The sequence below is a fragment of the Stigmatopora nigra genome, chromosome 20, assembly GCF_051989575.1.
Source record: "Stigmatopora nigra isolate UIUO_SnigA chromosome 20, RoL_Snig_1.1, whole genome shotgun sequence".
Taxonomy (NCBI): domain Eukaryota; kingdom Metazoa; phylum Chordata; class Actinopteri; order Syngnathiformes; family Syngnathidae; genus Stigmatopora; species Stigmatopora nigra.
The window spans coordinates 2,685,954-2,707,539 of record NC_135527.1 but is presented as its reverse complement, the minus strand read 5'-3'; the positions used below and the strand labels follow the sequence as shown (position 1 = coordinate 2,707,539).

Below are 21,586 nucleotides of genomic sequence, written 5' to 3'. Positions count from 1 at the left end.
TACACGATTTTAGATTTATTTTTGGGGTTATGCTTCAAAATAGTGTGTTACTAAATTGCTTTGTATGATGTGGAAAAAGGATACATTTTCAATGTAAAATTCCCTATCACTGTCAAATTTTATATTGGCATGTATATTTTCTCATAGGTTAGAAAATGTATTAACTTAATATTAATGTTACTATTTTTAAACATTAAAAATTGGCAATCTTCTAGAGGATTAGCATTAGTGTCTCTCATGACACCAAAATGACAGTAATTTAACTATGGAGGGGTGCCCAACTCCGGTCCTCGAGGGCCCCTTTGCGGTCTCTTTTTCATATCTCCTTCCTCTACCACACCTGAACCAAATGGTCAACTCATCAGGCAGCTGTCCAGAAGCTTGATAACGATCCCAATTATTTGATTCAGGCATGTTGATGGAGGGAGACATGGGTCTAATGACCGCCACTATTGGGAATTGGAGCCACGCCTGCCTGCAAGTCAGCTGGGTGTCCCACTGCACACTCAGAGATCTGGGATAGATTGCTGTAGGTTTGTGGAAAACTTCCACACATTCATATAAGCTAGTGTGGCCGAGCGGTCTAAGGCGCTGGATTAAGGCTCCAGTCTCTTAGGAGGTGTGGGTTCAAATCCCACCGCTGCCAATATCTTCTGATCTTGTTGGGAGTGAAGTTACAGACAGGCATGTGACTGTGTCACATTTTGAAGCAACCGGTTGCTGGGAAAGGTCTGAGGCGTGAGATGACAACTCGCGCTCGGCTCCGAGGAACTCTCTTATCTTCCCAAGATGAATGTTGCTATTATTGAGTTTCAGCATGATGTCATGGAAAAGTACAGTAGTTGAGATTATAGTAATCATGGAAAAGTACAACAATTGAACACTGAGACATGTTGAGAAGAGATTATAGACATCATGGAAAGGCATAATATTAAGACAGATTATAGACAGGATGTTCTTTAGAAATGCACATATTATTAAGACAACAGTTTTAAGCAACTTTACACATTGTTGCAGAAATTGGTCAAGATTGGAAACCTTGGACTGACATATTAACTTGTGAAATTTATTTCTGAAACAGGGATTTCCCAAACGGGGGATAATTGGGTGATGTTAATGGTGTGTAAAGAACAGGCGCCAGCACTATGTGGGGCTACTTTTGTAAAAGGGTGGTCTCAGTTGAAACATTGAGAGGACAGGTAAGAAAAGATTTCTGACTTAATAAGATGCATGAAACACCTCAATATTGATTGGAAAGATTATTTTTCAGCAAGCAATACCATGAAACTATAGGGAACTCTTTTATATTGGGTTTAACGTCTCCATATGCGAAAGGTGAAAGGGTTTCAATTGAGACTAAACCATCTTACAAAGGGCTAAAACAAACTACCTGAGAAGGAAATACGATCTGATATAACAACTCGCTCAATCACCATTCTTTGGGGAAAGTGTTTTTACAAATGAAAAACGTGTCTGACATGTACAGAAAAATATTGAAACAGTGTCTATCCTGTTACACAGTAAATGGGAAGTCAATTTTTCCACAGTTGAATCATTTTACCTGCTTAAACCTTACAGGGCATGGTCTGAAGCTGGGGGAGATAAATGAGACGTGGTGTGTCGGCGTTCTAAAACAAACTGCACCCCTGATACCACGTTCTGACCTATGGTGGTGGTGTGGTGGAGATAAATTATACGACTCTTGTCTAAACGTGGCAGGACTAAGTGCTTTGGTCTCACTGCTCTTACCAGTGTCTGCTTTTCCATCTACAGTGGAGGAAATACAATTGGCTGCTCAGAAATTGTTCAGTGGACATTGTCGAGCGGCATGAAGGGAAGGAGATCCAACATACATTGATGCGATTGGCATCCCCCGGGGCATACCAGATGAGTATAAGATGGCTAATCAGATCACAGTAGGATGGGAGTCGCCAAACAAAAATGTAGATAGAATAAATTACCTGCAGTACAATGTCCAAAAACTGGAAATTATACTGGACAGGGATTTGTGGCCATAAAGGAGCAACTGGCAGCTACCAGTCTGATGGCGTTCCAGGATCGCATAGCGGTGGATATGATCCTTGTGTAGCAAGGGGGCGTGTGTGCAAAATGTTTGGAGAACAATGTTGCACCTTCATACCGAACAACACGTCACCCGATGGGTCCCTCACCACTCCTCGTGCTCCTTGCTAAGCCGCCTTATAACTATTGCAATTGCCCCTACAAATTCTAAATTACACAAATTATATTCTCTGTTTATGAAACGTACCGGGGAGAGCAGTGAAGTCCAGGAGTACGGGAATTCCGAAGATGAATTGGGCGAAAATTATTGTTTTCTTTTTCAGACCAGCCATGCGAATAAGGAATAGGTGGGTAAAATTGCACTCACCTTACATTTCCTTTTGTGATTACTATAAAACAATTAGTAACATACATATCATAAAAAACGGCGGTAGGTTGGGTTTATTCTGTAATACTATGATATATGTGTGTAGTTAAATTTTTTTAAAGCATTAAAGCATTCTTCCAATTGTCCGAAGAGAACTCGGGGTTGTACCCAATCACAGTCCTCTCACACGGACTGTTTATCTGACATCCGAGGACTGTTGATCTGGGTTTGCAGCTAGTATCAAGAGTCGTCAAGGACTCTTGATACTAGCAGATGGATATCAATCACTTCCAGGAACACTCGCATAGTGTTCCTACATCGTGATGCCCTTCGCGCTTCTTTGTGTAATTGTTATGCCAAATGAAGGCGCGATTGTTTTAATTCAAATGGAGTTTGTTTTTAGTTTCCTCTTTCTATTATTGTTAAAAACCTTAATTGTTATTATAGTTACAGATGTTGTTTTTGCTTATGCAGTTGGATTAATCAGAACCCTTGTAATTGTTTTGATTTATGGCTTTAAAGCCGTACGAGAAATCACTGTTCGAGGAGATACTTTGGAGATCGGGAGGAAGTCTTGAAGTCTCCATGTATCTACCCTTATAAGGTTTCCTGACCAAAGATGCAAATTATAATAATATTATTATAATAATAATTGAATAATATATCTGCCTGAAGTGATTGATAATTATAGAAAAGTGTAATTATTAATGAACCTATCACCTTGCTTTGTCGAATTGAGATCTATGATGGGGTGAGATGGGATATCAGCCATCCAAGAAAAGAAGTGTAACCTAATAGGCACCTCTGGCTCATTGGTCTAGTACAGTGCTTCTCAATTATTTTATGTTAGGCCCCCCCTAGCTAGAAGAAAACTATTCGCCTCCCCCCCCCCCCCCACTTCCCACCGTGACTATAAATAAAATCATTTTATAAAAGTGTTATAGGTACAACATGTGAAATGTTGCACTCTCACAAACATGACAGAAGTAACAATGAGAGCGCCACTGCCAGCTACTGTTGTGGATGCGCAATTACACTTTATACTAGTACGGCCAAATAAAATCCTGTTCCACAGGGTTACAAATTGTGATCTATTATGGGGGTGATATGGCACATTTGCCACCTGAGAAAAAAGTTGGTCTATTGGTATGATTCTCGCTATGGTCGCAAGAGATCCCAGATCCAACTCCCAGACGAGCACTTGCTTTGTCGAATTGTGATCTATGATAGGGGTTGATATGTCACATACTTCACCTGATAAGCCATCCAAGAAAAAAAGTGTCACTATATGGGCACCTTTGGCTCGTTGGTCTAGTGGTATGATTCTCGCTTTGGGTGCGAGAGGTCCCGGGTCCAACTCCCGGACGAGCCCTACGTTTGTCGAATTGTGATCTTTTATGGGGGTTGATATGTCACATACTTCCCCTGACAAAAAAGTTTCACTTTATGAGCGCCTCTGGCTCGTTGGTCTAGTGGTATGATTCTCGCTTTGGGTGCGGGAGGTCCCGGGTCCAACTCCCGGACGAGCCCTACGTTTGTTGAATTGTGATCTTTTATGGAGGTTGATATGTCACATACTTCCCCTGACAAAAAAGTTTCACTTTATGGGCGCCTCTGGCTCGTTGGTCTAGTGCAGGGGTGTCCAAACTTTTTGCAAAGAGGGCCAGATTTGGTAAGGTGAAAATGTGTGCGGGCCGACTTTTAGCCTGACATTCTTTGAACCATTAACATTAAATGCAAATTAACTTTTTGGGATTTTTTTTAATTACAAATGGCATACTTTTACTTTTACATTTTTTTTACATTTAGGTTTTTACCAAAATCACAAACCACAAAAAATTAAGAAAACTATCAAGGATATCTAAGTTCATGTGAAACATCACATATTATTCACTATTATATGCTCACTGTAGGAACAGTGCTGAAAACAAAACAATTATCACTGCATATTCAAACTGTGATTTTGACCATCACAAAAAAAATAATGAACTGAGATTTAAGAATTTATTCAACTCAGAGGACTTAACAAATATCTTGCCTGCACTAATGTGAAGGGTGATACTGGGATCTTGACTGCAGTATGTAGTCCAGGTCTTCATCGCACGCTAACGAGAAAAAGTCAAACTCAGTTCCTTTTGCCTCTAACTGTCTCTTAATATCTAATGAAACGTCTTCAATTCTCCGTGCCACAGTATTACGAGCCAGGCAAATATTGGCAAACTCTTGCTTCTTCGCGGGACAAATTTTCTCAACCATTTTCATTACACAGTCTTTAATAAATTCACCGTCACTGAAAGGTTTGCAGTGCTTTGCAATTAGCGTTGCCACTTCGTAGCTTGCCTTTGTGGGATTTTCATTTGACTCACGGGCTCTTGTGAAAAAGGTTTGCTGTGCCGTTAAAACAGCTTCCAGTTGCTTCACTTTTTCACCGCGTTCGTTCCCAGTTAGCTTGTCGTAGCTAGCATGTTTCGTCTGGTAGTGCCTCTTAATGTTGAATTCCTTGAAAACAGCCACAGTCTCTTGGCAAATTAGGCAGACACAGTTGTTTCGTATTTCAGGGAAAAAATACTCAAATTTCCACTTGTCCTGGAAGCGGCGGCCCTCGCGGTCAACTTTCCTTTTTTTGTTTACATGTTAGAAATGGGCTGGGCTGAAACAATGACGCAAGGGTCACGGCGGCCAGAGTGCGGCCACAGGGCTACTGCCATCTTCTGGTGAAGTGAAAAATAGCTTTTTGTACACATTTATTTTATACTGTGGTCAACAGTGCTGGCGGGCCGTGTATTATTGATTTCATGATAGAGGCCGTGGGCCGGTAAAAATTTGTCCACGGGCATTAATTGGCCCGCGGGCCGGACTTTGGACATGCCTGGTCTAGTGGTATGATTCTCGCTTTGGGTGCGAGAGGTCCCGGGTCCAACTCCCGGACGAGCCCTACCTTTGTCGAATTGTGATCTTTTATGGGAGTTGATATGTCACATACTTCCCCAGACAAAAAAGTTTCACTTTATGGGCACATCTGGTTTGTTGGTCTAGTGGTATGATTCTCGCTTAGCCCTTGCTTTGTCGAATTGTGATCTATGATGGGGTGAGATGGGAGATCAGCCATGCAAGAAAAAAAGTGTCACTCGTAGGGCACTTCTGGCTCGTTGGTCTAGTGATATGGTTCTTGCTTAGGGTGTGAGAGGTCCCTGGGTTCGACTTCTGGTCTAGCCCTTGATTTGTCAAATGGTGATCTATGGTAGGGTCATAGAGGCTGTAATAAGCCTGAGGAAAAAAGTTTCATTCTATGAGGAAATCTGGTTCATTGGTCCAGTGTTATGATTCTTGCTTAGGGTTTGAATCTGTGAGAGGTCCCAGGTCCAACTCGTGGATGAGACCTATTTTTGGCCACTTGAGAAAAAAAGTGTGAGGCAATGGGCACCCCTGGCTCGATGGTTTAGTGGTGCCAGGTTTCCCAGGACCAACTCCTGGACGAGCCCTGGTTTTGTCGAATTATGATCTATGACGGGGTCATATGGGACATTACCCACTTAAGGAAAAAAGTGTCATTGTGTGAGCACCCCTGGCTCGTCTGTCTTGTGCAGGGATGCGCAAACTTTTCGGCCCAGGGGCCATATTGACTTTAAAAAATCTGACAGATGGGTCGGGTCAGCACAAGATACGAACGATACTTATTAGAAAACTGCATCCGTTAACAGTACATATGAAACATAAACAGAAAAAAAGACCATTAACGCATTAATGTGTGTATTAAAGTAAGTAAGTAAAGTTGGCAGGCAATAGCTGCCAATTATTGTGAGTATTGCTTTAGAAATGGGAGAAATATTACCAAATTTCAATCCTCACAATGGATTGACCTTCCCTTTAGTCTACATTAAAGTCATATCCCTGTGTTTTGATGACTCAAAGACAAATCAGAGCAATATGTTGGGTTTATTCTGTATTACTATGATACATATATGAGTAGTAATTCATTTCTTTGTTAAATCATTCTTCTTATTATTCCTAAAGTGCTCGAGGTCATATACAATCGTCAAGTCCTCTCTCACGTGGACTTCTTATCCAAGGATTTTTTATACAGCAACTCACCCAATCTGTGGCTTCGAGATCGATTTTATCTATTTTGCAACGGAGCCAGGGTCACTGGCCTATAACAAAGATCTTGTTTCTGCCATTTCCACCATAGTGGCCATACCTTGTGACGCACTTTGGTCTTTCTTTATGTAATTGTTATATGATTGTTAGGTCAAATGAAGGCTAGATTGTTTTTAATCCAAATGTTGTTGGTTTTAGTGTCCTGTTTTGTTATTGGTAGAATACCTTGATTGATATTATAGTTACAGATGTTGTTTTTGCTTATGCATTATGAAATAATCAACAACCTTGTAAATTGTTTTGATTCATGGCAATGAGAGTCGTACGAAAATGTCTATTTGAGGAGATGCTTCGGAGAGAGGGTAAGGGTTTACTATAGAATTAGATAATATATACTGTCACATCGGCTTATTAGCCATATGGGGCCATATAGGTCATTTGGCCGGTCACTGGCTAAATAGCCCCCGGGACTATTTGACCGGTTACCGGCAACTGAGCGACTGCCATTGCAAATTATTTTGTTCTCTCAATTTGACCCAAGAAGGTATACGTTTGATTTCAAGACACATATAGATGCACCTTATTTAAAAATTGCTAAGTAACCTTAAAAACCATTAGATTTAAATATTGAAATGTGTTATTTGTAACTTGAAATAAGATCAAACACAATGTAACATTTAAAGCAAATGTCCTTGAAATTACCCAACCTTTTATCAAAATGTAGCTTTTCGATTTAGCATACCTGTCAACCTCTGCCGATAACTGCCCTTTTAAATGATTAATATTTCCTTTACAAACCCCAAAAAAACTTACAAACACCGTACGACGCATGTTTACTCGCGGTAACCAGACAGTGTGGTAGAAATAACAAAGGTAATTTGCATACTGTCAGGAGTCGCTGGATCGCCTCTCCTGACATGACGTCACGGTAGTTATCAGCCGTGGCTAATTACGTGATTGGATTATTTTTGGTATTTAAGCATTGTGATTTTCTGTGGACGCCGTTGGATCGTCTGTTTTCGTCCTGATGTAGTACTGGTTTAGTTCTGGTTTCGTTTCCTGTAATCCTCGTAGTCATTGCTGTTTCCATGACGCCCCGCCGCATGTTGTTTTCGTTTGTAATGAGTGGACAAGCCAAGTTGTTGAAGTTATGTTACCCCGTTCAATAAATCAACCTACAAGAGCTACAGACCTGCTTCACCTTTCCATTCCTTCGGCGACTCTGCATCTGGGTTCAACTTCCCCTCCGATCGCCTCGCACTAAGCGGCGGCGATCGTAACAGCACGATCCAACCATTATGGACCCAGCGGAGCGCCACCCACGCTCGCGCCGACGCACTCGGCGACGCAAACCATCCACCTCGAAGACACCGGACTGTTTGGAATGTATAAGAAACCCCTCAGAATCGTTTAGGAATTTTGTAATGGACACACCGTGGTGCGGGGCTCTCAGGCACATCATCGCTAGAGATGAGCCACAGCTAGGAGGAGAGTTAGAGCCGCAGCGTACTCATACGCCCCACCACTGCTATGCACGCCGCCCTGGGAAGCCTTTACCGTTTCATCATGAGGCCCAGGTGCGTACAACCACCAGAGGCCGCCCAAGTTATCTTATGCCTATGCCCAGAGGTATTGATTCACCATGGAGGGAGCCTGAAGACTCTGGTGAGGAGGACATCATTGAGGAAATTGATTTTTTTGCTGGCGTTTCGGAATCCGATGATGAATTCTTTGACCAATTCGGACCCCGAAACCTTCCACTGGAGGAGGATTATCCCGATTGTTCCCCCGATAATTCCTATTACAAATACCCCGACCGGCAATTGCAGAGTGGGCTGGCCACCAATTGTGGGGCGCGGCGTGGTGGCGGGGGTGCTGTGCAGTCCTCCCAGAGGAGGCGCCGAGCGCCACGCCGTAGAGCGAAGCGAAAGCAATGCCTGGACACACTAACCACTGTCCAAGTTACGCGCCCGCCCACGTCCTTCCAAGCTCCTTTTCCGACCACGTCCCTCCAAGCTCCTTTTCCGACCACGTCCCTCCAAGCTCCTTTTCCGACCACGTCCCTCCAAGCTCCTTTTCCGACCACGTCCCTCCAAGCTCCTTTTCCGACCACGTCCCTCCAAGCTCCTTTTCCGACCACGTTCCTCCAAGCTCCTTTCCAAGTGCCCGAAGTTACTCGACCGACCCCGCTGTACCAGCAGCTCCTAAGGACTATGCAGCCCTCCCCGTTCCAAGTGGCCGAAGTCACTCGGCCGACCACGCTTTTCCAAGTGCCCGAAGTTACTCAGCTGACCCCGCTGTACCAGCAGCTCCTAAGGACTATGCAGCCCTCCCCGTTCCAAGTGCCCGAAGTCACTCGGCCGACCACGCCTGTCCAAGTGGCCGAAGTTACTCGGCCCAGCGCGCCGTTTCAAGTGCCCCAAGCTCCTGTGCCAAGGCCACGCAAATTACTCCCGTTGCCTTTGGGGTCGCCGGTCGCACCCGTACCGAAGCCACGGATCAGGTTTCTGGTGACGGACGGCCATTCTAACACCACTCTCCCAAGCACCGCTCTCCCTAGCACCGCTCTCCCTAGCACCGCTCTCCCTAGCACCGCTCTCCCTAGCACCGCTCTCCCAAGCACCGCTCTCCCAAGCACCGCTCTCCCAAGCACCGCTCTCCCAAGCACCGCTCTCCCAAGCACCGCTCTACCAAGCACCGCTCCCCCTAGCACCGCTCTCCCAAGCGCCTGCCCGTCCTGCGCCTGCCCGCCCAGAAGTGGCGACGATGCTCCGGCGCTCGATGAAGACGGGGCCGGCGACGTCGAGAGTGGTATTTCGCCGGAGTCCCTGGAAGATGGGACTGGCGACATCGAGAGAGGCAATTCGCCGGAGTCCCTGGAGGAAGGGGCTGGCGACGTCGAGAGTGCCAATTCGCCGGTGCCCCTGGAGGAAGAAGCCGGTGACGTCGAGAGAGGCAATTCGCCGGAGTCCCTGGAGGAAGGGGTTGGCGATGACGAGAGTGCCAATTCGCCGGTGCCCCTGGAGGAAGAAGCCGGTGACGTCGAGAGTGGTAATTCGCTGGTGCCCCTGGAGGAGGAAGCCGGTGACGTCGAGAGTGGCAATGCGCCGGAGTCCCTGGCAGTAGGGGCTGGCGACGTCAAGAGTGGTAATGCGCCGGAGTCCCTGGCAGTAGGGGCTGGCGAGGTCAAGAGTGGTAATTCGCCGGAGTCCCTGGAAGAAGGGACTGGCGACGTCGAGAGAGGCAATTCGCCGGAGTCCCTGGAGGAAGGGGCTGGCGACGTCGAGAGTGCCAATTCGCCGGTGCTCCTGGAGGAAGAAGCCGGTGACGTCGAGAGTGGCAATTCGCCGGAGTCCCTGGATGAAGGGGCTGGCGATGTCGAGAGTGCCAATTCGCCGGTGCCCCTGGAGGAAGAAGCCGGTGACGTCGAGAGTGGTAATTCGCTGGTGCCCCTGGAGGAGGAAGCCGGTGACGTCGAGAGTGGCAATGCGCCGGAGTCCCTGGCAGTAGGGGCTGGCGACGTCATGAGTGGTAATGCGCGGGAGTCCCTGGCAGTAGGGGCTGGCGAGGTCAAGAGTGGTAATTCGCCGGAGTTCCTGGAAGAAGGGACTGGCGACGTCGAGAGAAGCAATTCGCCGGAGCCCCTGGAGGAAGGGGCTGGCGACGTCGAGAGTGCCAATTCGCCGGTGCTCCTGGAGGAAGAAGCTGGTGACGTCGAGAGTGGCAATTCGCCGGAGTCCCTGGATGAAGGGGCTGGCGACGTCGAGAGTGCCAATTTGCCGTTGCCCCTGGAGGAAGGGGCTGGCGACGTCAAGAGTGGTAATTCGCCGGTGCTCCTGGAGGAAGAAGCCGGCGACGTCCAGAGAAGCAATGATCCGGGTTCCTGGGAGAAGAGGGCTGTCCACCCCCCGAGCAAACAGGGTAAGGTGCCCGACCGTACTAAACTTCTAATATTTCCTGAAGGCAGGCAGTTTGGCAAAGACTTAAGGGTCCAACTGGGATGCCTGCCGGACCGACCACTGCCTCGTCTCGTTTCTGGCCGACGCGGACGCCCGCCGGACCGACCACTGCCTCGTCTCGTTTCTGGCCGACGCGGACGCCCGCCGGACCGACCACTGCCTCGTCTCGTTTCTGGCCGGCGCGGACGCCCGCCGGATCGACCACTCCCTCGTCTCGTTTCTGGCCGGCGCGGACGCCCGCCGGATCGACCTCAGCCTCGTCTCGTTTCTGGCCGACGCGGACGCCCGCCGAACCGACCACTGCCTCGTCTCGTTTCTGGCCGGCGCGGACGCCCGCCGGATCGACCACTGCCTCGTCTCGTTTCTGGCCGGCGCGGACGCCCGCCGGATCGACCTCAGCCTCGTCTCGTTTCTGGCCGGCGCGGACGCCCGCCGGATCGACCACTGCCTCGTCTCGTTTCTGGCCGGCGCGGACGCCCACCGGATCGACCACAGCTTCGTCTTGTTTCTGGCCGACACGGACGCCCGCCAGACTTGCCTCTGCCCCGTCTTGTTTCTGACCGGCACGGACGCCCGCCAGACCTGCCACTGACTTGTCTCGTTTCTGGCTGGCGCGGACGCCCGCCGGAGCGACCTCTCCGTCTGTTCTTGGGTTGGTGTGGAAGACCACCGGACAATTCTAGATCTCCCACCCACCCTCCCTGCTTGTTCCCGTTTCTCATGTTGTAATTGACCTTGGGACGTCTAGAATCCGTCCCTTAGAGGGGGTGTACTGTCAGGAGTCGCTGGATCGCCTCTCCTGACATGACGTCACGGTAGTTATCAGCCGTGGCTAATTACGTGATTGGATTATTTTTGGTATTTAAGCATTGTGATTTTCTGTGGACGCCGTTGGATCGTCTGTTTTCGTCCTGATGTAGTACTGGTTTAGTTCTGGTTTCGTTTCCTGTAATCCTCGTAGTCATTGCTGTTTCCATGACGCCCCGCCGCATGTTGTTTTCGTTTGTAATGAGTGGACAAGCCAAGTTGTTGAAGTTATGTTACCCCGTTCAATAAATCAACCTACAAGAGCTACAGACCTGCTTCACCTTTCCATTCCTTCGGCGACTCTGCATCTGGGTTCAACTTCCCCTCCGATCGCCTCGCACTAAGCGGCGGCGATCGTAACACATACAAAGTCTTTTATTCAATTTAAAAAGTTTACAGTGCCTTCAGTGCTTCCTATTGTAAGCCAATGTGCATGATTTGGCAGAATTTATCGGCTCTAATTAGGGTCTCACTTGTGAGCAACAGTTGTCACAGTTAAATTTCATCTGTAATAAAGAAGTAAGAGTGTTTGTTCCCATTGTCTTTTTGTACTCTGTATGAATTTTCCTCACATGGCTGAAAACCCGCTCGCTATCAGCGTTACTGTGAGGAAGGCGGAGTAAAATTCGATACATCTTTCTCATCAGTTTTCATTTTGAACACATGAGGGCAAAATGTCTCTGGACGAATTGGTTGTCCATCCTGACTTTTCTGAGGGAGAAGATCATCAGGTATTAGTTGATAGTCTTCCCATTCATCTTTTAATTGTTCCTGATCAAAGTCTGGTGTAAACCTGTTTGCAATCTTAACAATACTTGTGTAATCCAACATCTCTCTCTTTCTTGGGTCCAACACCACCAAGTCACTCAGTATTGTAATCTCAAATGGAAATTTTTGTATCATTTTAGTTAGTACAGCCTCATAAACTGAGCGAACAGAGGGAAAAAAAGGTTGCTTGCATGGCTAGTGTGAGGCTTTGCCTTATTTCATCCTCGTCATTGGTGTCTTGGAAGAGGGCCCTGGTGCCCAAGCCAACAGCAAGCCTGCTATCTTCATGCTGCAGGCATCTGTTTGTATAATCAACTGCCAGCAGGCTATCAGCAGATTTGACAAGTTCCATTTTCACATATTTCACCAAGAGTTTCTTTAAGAGTCATTCCATTTCTGGTAGAAAATCTCCAATCATACAGGCCTCTGTTTGCAACACAATATTGAATTGATTTATTTGAGGCAGGATGAAGCTGAGGAAGTGGAGTGTGAGGAGAGTAACAGGGTCTTGAAGTCGATCATGGATGTTTTTCACTTTACCTGCCCTTTCAACATCCGCATGGCTAGCGAAGTAGCTTTTGAGTGCTTCGTACTGAGACAACGTTCTTTCAACCACTTTTTGCAGAGACAACCATTGTGTCAGACAATGCTTTAGGAATTGTTCTTGCTCGGAATTTGTAAAGTCCTGATACTCTTTAAAATCCTCAATTCGTTTGGAACTATTTTTAAAAAAATAAAATATACCCACCAGCAAGGCATCTATGTTTACTGGCAATGTCTTCAGTCCATCTTTGACACACAGATTGCCAAGATGACAAATGCATCCAACACTAAAAACAGCCCCATTTTTTTCTTTTATCCTAGACAAGACAACGTTTTTCTTTCCAACCACGGTGTTGCAATTGTCGCTTGCAAATCCCTTAACGTTACTCCATGGAATGTCATTTTCTCGTAAAATGTTGTCAATAATGGCAAAGATTGATGCTGCTGTGCCTGATGCCAACTCTGGTAAATCAAGGAGTCTGGTATTTGTGTTCTCCCCATCAAAGTAGTGAGCTAACACAACAAGTTGCTTTTTGGTTGTACGATCATTGCTTTCATCAGTCATGAGGGTAAATGGGTGAGCTCTGCAGTACTGGATGACGTCTTGGGTGTAGCCACGTGCAAAGCTCTCCTTAACAATCAACATAGCCTTGGTCCTCCGACATGCAAATCCTGTAAAAATATAATATTTGTTATGATCGCGCCGCGTAGTGCGACACGATCGGAGGGGAAGTTGAACCCAGATGCAGAGTCGCCGAAGTAAATGGAAAGGTGAGGCAGATCTGTAGCTCTTGTAGGTTGATTTAATAAACGGGGTAACATAACATAAATAACTTGGCTTGACCACTCATTACAAACGAAAAGAACATGCGGCGTGGCGTCAGTGGAAACGGCAATGACTACGAGGATAAACAGGAAACGAAACCAGAACGATCCGACGGCGTCCACAGAAAATCATAATGCTTAAATACCAAAAATAATCTAATCACGTAATTAGTGACAGCTGATAATTATCGTGACGTCATGCCAGGAAAAGCAATCCAGCCACTCCTGACAATATTAAAATATAACATTTTAATCACATAAATATATATTCAACAATGTACACAATTCTTTCTGGAAAAATATATATATATACACAGTTGGTAAATAATACATATTTTTCACAATTAAAGTTGGCAGCAATGTCAGGAACTCAAAGAGCTTTGTTCTCACAACAGGTATAATGCATGAATTATCAAAACTAAATAACAAATGGGGCATTTCCCATGGCCGTTATGGTTGACACGGTGCCATAAATGCTGATTCATTGTTAATAATAATAAATTACATTAGCTGTCAGTGGATCCGGAAACATAACTTTTGAAGAATATGACTTATTTTAACCATATAATCTAATGGAGAACATGATGTGTTTAACTCATTCATTTTATTATAGCTGCATCAGTTCTATATTGCTCTTGTACGATTATCAAACGAAGATATATTTATCTTATTCATTTTATTATAGCTTCCTCAGTTCTATATTGCTGTTGTACGATTATCAAATGAAGATAAATTTAGCTTATTCATTTTAGTATAGCTGATTCATTTTGCGTTACTATTGTATTATTGAGCACTCATTTTAAGTTAGTATCACACAGATTGCACTGTATAGATCAATTTGTTAGGAATAAACCATCTGTGGATCCACTCGCTCTGGCCTGGTCTGTCTCTTCCGATGGTGAACACGCTCCTTTGTTAGACGGGATAAGACAGAGTTAAGGAATTGGATTCAGGTGCTAAAATCTTAGCTGTGAAAGCAATGTTGTGCTCAGCAAGAAAATGGCAGAAGAGAATTTACGCATTTGTCGTCTTGTGGGATGCTGCAGGATTTGCGGTAGAGACGAAGTGCTTGGTTAATGGGACATGTGAATTGTTTTTTTTTCCCCACATTCTCCACGTGTCCGGCAGTTTTAGAGTGGCTCTTCAGATCGTAAAATACACTCGCAGCAACTTTCATGTCTTTATTCAATAAAGACGTGAAAGTTGCTGCGAGTGGTTTTTACGATTTTTTTTCTCATTCTGTGTCCCTTGCAATAATATTGCAAGGGACACAGAATGAGAAAAAAAAATGAGAATGAGAATTGAGTGCCTGTTACGGCTGGCAGCCTGGACACACACCAGTAGGAGGTGTTTTATCTCCAGCTCTGGCTCCACCCCTGTGACAGAGCCCTGCCCAGGCCAAACACAGCTGTAATTAATTCCCCAATCATCCCTCCTGCCCTTATTTAATGCCTTTCCAGTAGTCAGTTCACCCCTTCTTGCCCTGGCCCTTGCCTTGCTGAGTTGCAGGCTTGTGAGTATGTTACTCCGTTATATTTTGTATGTGTTGTTAATGATTTTGGGTTGCATAGGGGGACTTGAGATAAGTTTAGACACCCTTGGGTATACATATAGTTTGTGCATTTAGACACAGTTATTCCCCTGTCTAGATTATATTACATCAGTTTAACGGTGGCATCCTTCGGTCTGATTTCCTGTATTTTTGTGGGTGTTCATTTGGACACCTGTCTGGGAGGGGGTTTTACCGTGTTTATTTGAGGGTGCCACTTTAATATCTCGTGCTTCCCCTATGTTATCCCGTAGTCTGTTTTGTTGACTTTATTGTAAATAAAAATAACTGAAGGCTACTTGCAGTGTGTGTCCGAACTCATCTTTGACCGAACCTGTCTGCTGTGATAGTTGCGACTCTCTGGTATATCATACCCCAGGGGGAGTCGTAACAGTGCCTCTTAACGATGCTTTAATCCTGCCAGCATATCACCTTGAAGTAACTCCCATTCTTTCTGGTGTTGACCCGATCCTTGAGTTCTTCGTTTCTTACTAGGTGGCTCCTCCATGCTTGCTTCCACGATATTTACTCTATGTATATCTACGCATGCGCATGTCATCCTTTATCAATATTGCCGTACGCACCGCAAAAAAAATACATACGATTGAGAATAATATTTGCTGGTATACCGTGACAATAGTAACGATCTATGACAGTTGCATCGTTGGCTACCAGCCTACGAGAATATCTGGATTTTAGCCCTAATGGTCTTGTTGAATTCGGTTTTCATAAATATGGCGATTTTTTAAAATATTTTTTTCCCGTACAAAAGTCGGTGTACGGCTTATATGATTTGAAATGGTAAAAACACGTATTAAATACGTATAAAACGTACAAGTTGACAGGTATTCATATAATCAGATTATATAAATAGTTGTTTTTTCACCTGCACTGTCACATTGGTTTAGCTCAGTGGTTACTTCATCTAGAAACAATACTTGCTGAGCATTCGCTTCTACTCAATCCCGGACTGAGATCGAACCACGGGCGCCGTCCAGTGTTTTTCTACTTATTTTCATTTTATAACAAAGTCTTATTACAAAATTCAGATAGATGTTATTATAACATTTTATTTTAACTTTGACCCTTAGAATTGCGTGCGAGGTGAATTTGGTTGACAGTTTTGAACAAAATAGGAAGACACACAGTAGATTTGAAAATTATAGCAATTGAAGTTAAATGTTCACAGTAGATTGTTACAAATCCATGTGAGTACATGTTGATTATTCATTAAATATTGATTACATTAAGAACTAAGGGTAAGAAATACACCTATAATCACTTGATTTAATTGACTCAACAGTGACTCTTATAGATTGTTATATAGTAAATCAATGTTGACTTTCAGTTGGAAAAGCTGTATGTATGGAAATAAAGGCTCTGCAAAAACAAATAACTCAGCCAATAGTAAAAGCTTTCTTGTCATTTTGAACCGGAGACGCGATTGTGTAAGATTTGTATAAAATGTCAATATTTGCAAGGAAGTAGCACAAAAGTGCAGTCAGGGGTTACTTCATCTAAAATCAACTCTCTAAGAATGCACCTCTACTCCATATTTGACTGGGAATTAACCGTAGTTGCTGTCCACTGTCTTTTCTCATTTTTGTTACACAAAATCATGTAATGCCTGCCCCCGTTATTTTACAGAGCGAATTACTCATCTAGTCTCCTAAACAAAAAGAACCAAACTGCAAATTGACTCATGGCTTATGTTGTACCCGTGATTTTCCACGGGGTGGTAGTATTTCGCCTTTAAAAGACGGGTGAAATAATCAGACAGGCTCTTTGTTGTATTTGTATTTCAAAGCCAACTTTAGTTATTTAAACAATTCACACAAAACATAATATACAATAACACTCAAATATATACATAGTAACATATTAACAACCCGTTATAATCCAAAGCAATGTACTTGCTGCATAAACGATTATAACTTATGAGTATTGTACTTGTTACCTTTTTTTCCGGCCGTCATATACTGCATAACTATTATGCTACCCTTACAACGGCGGCCGAAAGTAGCCTGCTGTAGACAATGCACCCGAGACTCGCGCATTCACGCACACACATAAAAAAAGTAAACAACCAGCGGCCGAAGGTAGCTCGCTTTAAACAATACCCGAGACTCGCACATTTACTCGCACACATGAAAAAGTAAATAACCAGCGGCCGAAGGTAGCTTGCTGTAAACAATACCCGAGACTCGCACATTTACTCGCACACATAAAAAAAAGTTAACAAGCATCACTAAGCATTACGTTCTTTCTCACATGCTACTATTGCCTCTTGCACATCTCACACTCAATCGTTATTCAAAACAAAGCAACATACCTTTAAAAGACGGGTGAAATAATCAGACAGGCTCTTTGTTGTATTTGTATTTCAAAGCCAACTTAGAGAAATGTCTGAATAGCCCGTTATTATACTCTACCAAGGTCTATGACCATTGGTTAATCATTACGTCATCGCCCCGTGTTTAACGCATGCTAGCGGCATGAGTCCCCTTTCAACTTAACACCTGCACTCATGTATAACATCAACTACTTCACCCTGTCACACTCTCCCCCACAAAAACAAATGTCGTCCCGACATTAATATGCTCCCAAACATTCCCACATTGGTGAGCCGATGCTCATTAAAGTCCAGGCGGCACGGCCACAGTTCAAGTATAATCCACAACTCGTACGGTCCACGTTTTACTGGATGGCACAGTAATCACAGTCCATAACAGTCCATAACAGTCCATAACAGTCCATGACAGTCCATAACAGTCGTCCTTGTATGTTCAAGCTTGTTGGAGTCCAAACAAAAAAAGTGGCTGCAGGTAATATGGATGCAGGTGTACTAACCAAGGGGCCACTCCTGGTGCAGGGTAAACAGTTAGCCGCTCCTGCGGTGACTGTGTACTATAACAGGAGGGGATTCCAAGATGGTCATAGGTCGTACGTCGTGGTGGGTGTCTCTCCCTTCTCGGCCGTTCATCAGTCAGCGCCTCAGGTTCCGTCACGGCGGTTGGCGGGAAAGTCTCTGATAACTGTTCAGCACTAGGACCTTCAAGAGGAGGGTTTGCTCCCTCACCAGGCAGGTCCTCCAGCTGATGGTCCTCTTCCACTTGTACTGGTCCGGAAGCAGGGCCCCCCACCCCGTGTGTCCGGTCCACAGGCAGTGGCCCGCGCTCCGGCTCCATCTCCTGGGCACCTCTCTCATTTAGCTGGCGTAGCTCATAGTGGGAGTCATCTTCGTCATCGCTTTCTTCGTCTGACTCCTGATGAGATGCCGGCTGCTGTTTCTTTCTCGGCGTCCTCGTGCCGATTTTCCCTTCTTCTGGTCTTATCTCAACGGGCAAATGGTCACAAGACATTAGTAGATTTCTGTGCAGAATTCTGGAACGATCTTTACCTCTTTCTGGCCTAACTTCATAAATTGGTAGGTCAGATCCCATTTGCTTCACCACTGTGTGAACTGTATCTTCCCAGAAGTCACGGAGCTTCCCAGGTCCTCCTCTTGGTGTCAGGTTTTTTATCAGGACGCGTTCTCCTGGTTGTAGCACAGAACTTCTTACTTTAGTGTCATAGTGCTTTTTACCTTTTTCTGCCGCTTTCCGTGCGTTCTCGGTGGCAATGGTGTACGCCTCCTCCATCCCTCGTCTCCATTTCTCCACATAGTCCTGCTGTCCATCTGTATCGGACCTGTTGCACAGTCCAAAGAGCATGTCCACTGGGAGCCTCGGCGATCTCCCGAACAGTAGATAAAATGGTGAATAACCTGTCACATCACAACGGGTACAGTTGTAAGCATGCACAAGTTTGTTCAAAGACTCCTTCCAATTCGATTTCTGTGTCTCAGTCAGTGTTCTGAGCATCTGCAGTAGTGTTCTGTTCATTCGTTCCACTTGACCATTACCCATCGGGTGATACGGTGTTGTCCTTGATCCAGCCATACCACTGAGTTTCTTCAGCTGGGTGAACAACTGGTTTTCAAATTCTCTTCCCTGATCGTGGTGGATACGTACGGGGAACCCAAACTTCAGAGCAAAGTCATTGAAGATAAGGTTTGCAGCAGCTTTTCCTGACTTGGTGGTGGTGGCATATGCTTGGACAAAACGTGTAAAGTGGTCAACTATGACGAGGATATATTCATATCCGCCTTTACATCTATCAAGATGAAGAAAGTCAATGCAGACCAGCTCAAAGGGTTGTGTTGTCACAATATTTGTCAATGGCGCTCTCTGTTCCTGGCATGGTTTCTTTTGTTTGAGACAATGGCAGGTTCTCGTCACATAATGTTCAATATCAGACTGCATATACGGCCAGAAGAAACGGTCACGCACAAGGGATACTGTGCGGTCGACGCCCTGGTGCCCCATATTATTATGCAACTCTTGCATGACTGTTCCTCGATATTGTTCTGGCAGGACCATCTGGTTACGGGTCGTTGTGGTTCTGCACAGAACCCCGTCACTGTCTATTATCAATTTCTCCCACTGCCTGAGCAAGCATTTTGTCTTTGGGCAGAGCGCCTTCAATTCCTCAGCCGATGGCTTACCACCTGACCGCTTATAATTCAACACCGGACGAATGACCAGGTCCAATTGTTGTGCTCTCCTTATCTCTTCTTTTGGCACAGGGTTGATTGACGCAGCAGCTGTCGCCTCTACATCTGTGACTGAACAACAGATTTGAAATGAAGGCGGCATCAAAGGGAATACTTTCTGTGCCCTGACTGCTTGGATCGTGGCAACGATAGCATCGGGTGGCAGTTCCTCAGAACATTCTTTCATCAAAGCCTCAACATCCAGCGGCATCCTTGACAAAGCATCAGCATCTTTGTTTTCCCTCCCTGGCCTATATTTTATTGTGAAGTGGAAATCGGCCAGTTCTGCCACCCACCTAGAAGTGGTTGCATTTAGCTTTGCAGTGGAAAGAATGTATGTGAGTGGGTTGTTGTCGCTATATACAGTGAATGCTGTGGCATAGTACAGATAATCTCGAAACTTGTCAGTGATCGCCCATTTTAGGGCCAAAAATTCCAGTTTCCCAGAGTGCAAGTGATAATTCTTTTCAGCTGCTGTCAATGTGCGGGAGCCGTAGGCAATGACTCTAAGTTTACCATCCTGTTTCTGACATAACACTGCACCTAACCCTTGGTGTGAGGCATCAGTATGTACGATGAAGGGCTGGGTAAAATCTGGGAACCCTAATACTGGTGGATGGAGCAGGCATTCAATCAATTGTTCAAGCGCCTGCTGGTGCTCATCAGTCCACACGATCGGCTTGTTTGACGGAACGACATGGCTTGGTTTCTTTGTCTTTGTTTTGTTTCGGGCATCACTTTGGTCCATTTTCAGAAGGTCATACAGACAACTCGCTCTTCGGGAAAAGTCTTTTATATATTGTCTATAATAATGTCAGAAGACCAAGCATCTTTCTGAGTTGACCCACAGTGTGTGGTTTGACGTCTTTCAGTGATCGAACAGCTTCAAAATCCGCAGGATCTATTCTACTTCCCTCTGCCGAAACGATTCGACCCAAGTAGCGAACCTCAGCTTTGAAAAGATTGCACTTGCTGGGTTTTAGTTTTATCCCATACTCTCTGAGGCGACACAACACTCGTCTCACATTTTCTACATGCCCTTCAAAAGTCTTGCTGAACACCAGCGTGTCATCCAAGTAAGGGATGCATATGTTGTCCCGGAGTCCTTCCAGGCATTCTTCCATGCAACGCTGAAACGATGCAGGAGCGTTCATGAGACCAAAAGGGATACGTATCCACTCATATAGTCCCCAGGGGGTAACAAAAGCAGTCATTGCTCGGCATTCCTCAGACACAAATCCCTGGTGGTAGGCCTTCCCCTGGTCGAGGAGGGAAAACCAAGAGTTTCCGCCCAAGCTGTCCATGATGTCTTGGACTCTGGGGATCGGCTGCCGATCGGGATGTGTCTTTCTATTGAAATCTCTGTAGTCTACACATAAACGAAGGGTTCCATCTTTTTTCCTGACACACACGACTGGCGAGGAGTATGATGAGTTTGACTTTCTCACCCAGCCTTGTGCTATTAAGTCATGGAGATACCCCTTCATCTCTTGGTACAATGGTCGGGGCACCGACATATATGAACGCTTGACTGGCTCAGTGTCTTTGAGTGAGATAGTCATTTGTAATCTGTCAATGCGGCCAATGTCATTGTCTGAGGTGGAGAAGGAGTGACACTCTTCTCTCAGCATTCGTTTGACTATTTGTCTTTGCTTCTCTGTCAAGTGACTTACATCTACAGGTGGGTCCCATTGTTCACCCGTCTTGAATGGGGTGTGAGTGCTGGTATGGTTCACTGCAATTGGTGCTGGGGTTGGTTCAAAAATTTCAGCAGGAAGTATAGTCAAAACGCTTTGTACTGTGCCAATTACAGTGCGCCCGGGTAAGACAATATCATGGCCCGTTGGATTCGAGACATCAACTTTGATTACAGGGGAAAACCCTTTTCTTATTCTGACCAAGGTGTCGTTGAACTCAAGATCATCTGGCCACTGGGAATTCGCATCTGGTTGGAACAGCACACTTGTGCCCTCTTTAAAGGGTGTGGAGGCTACCCGACACTCAACTTGAATAATGGTGTGTTTGGGTACCAAGACCCTGTTCTTCTTAGTTCT

General features: G+C 45.3%; 3 non-coding genes across 3 annotated transcripts; all 3 read left to right on the top strand.

Moving 5' to 3' along the window:
* Window positions 1-564: 564 nt before the first annotated feature.
* trnal-aag (transfer RNA leucine (anticodon AAG)) lies at window positions 565-646 on the top strand. Its single transcript has one exon. It is a non-coding gene; the product is annotated as a tRNA-Leu (tRNA).
* Window positions 647-3,689: 3,043 nt separating this feature from the next.
* Window positions 3,690-3,761, top strand: trnap-ugg (transfer RNA proline (anticodon UGG)). The gene has a single exon. It is a non-coding gene; the product is annotated as a tRNA-Pro (tRNA).
* An 86-nt stretch (window positions 3,762-3,847) lies between these two features.
* trnap-ugg (transfer RNA proline (anticodon UGG)) lies at window positions 3,848-3,919 on the top strand. Its single transcript has one exon. It is a non-coding gene; the product is annotated as a tRNA-Pro (tRNA).
* The last annotated feature ends 17,667 nt before the right edge of the window (window positions 3,920-21,586 follow it).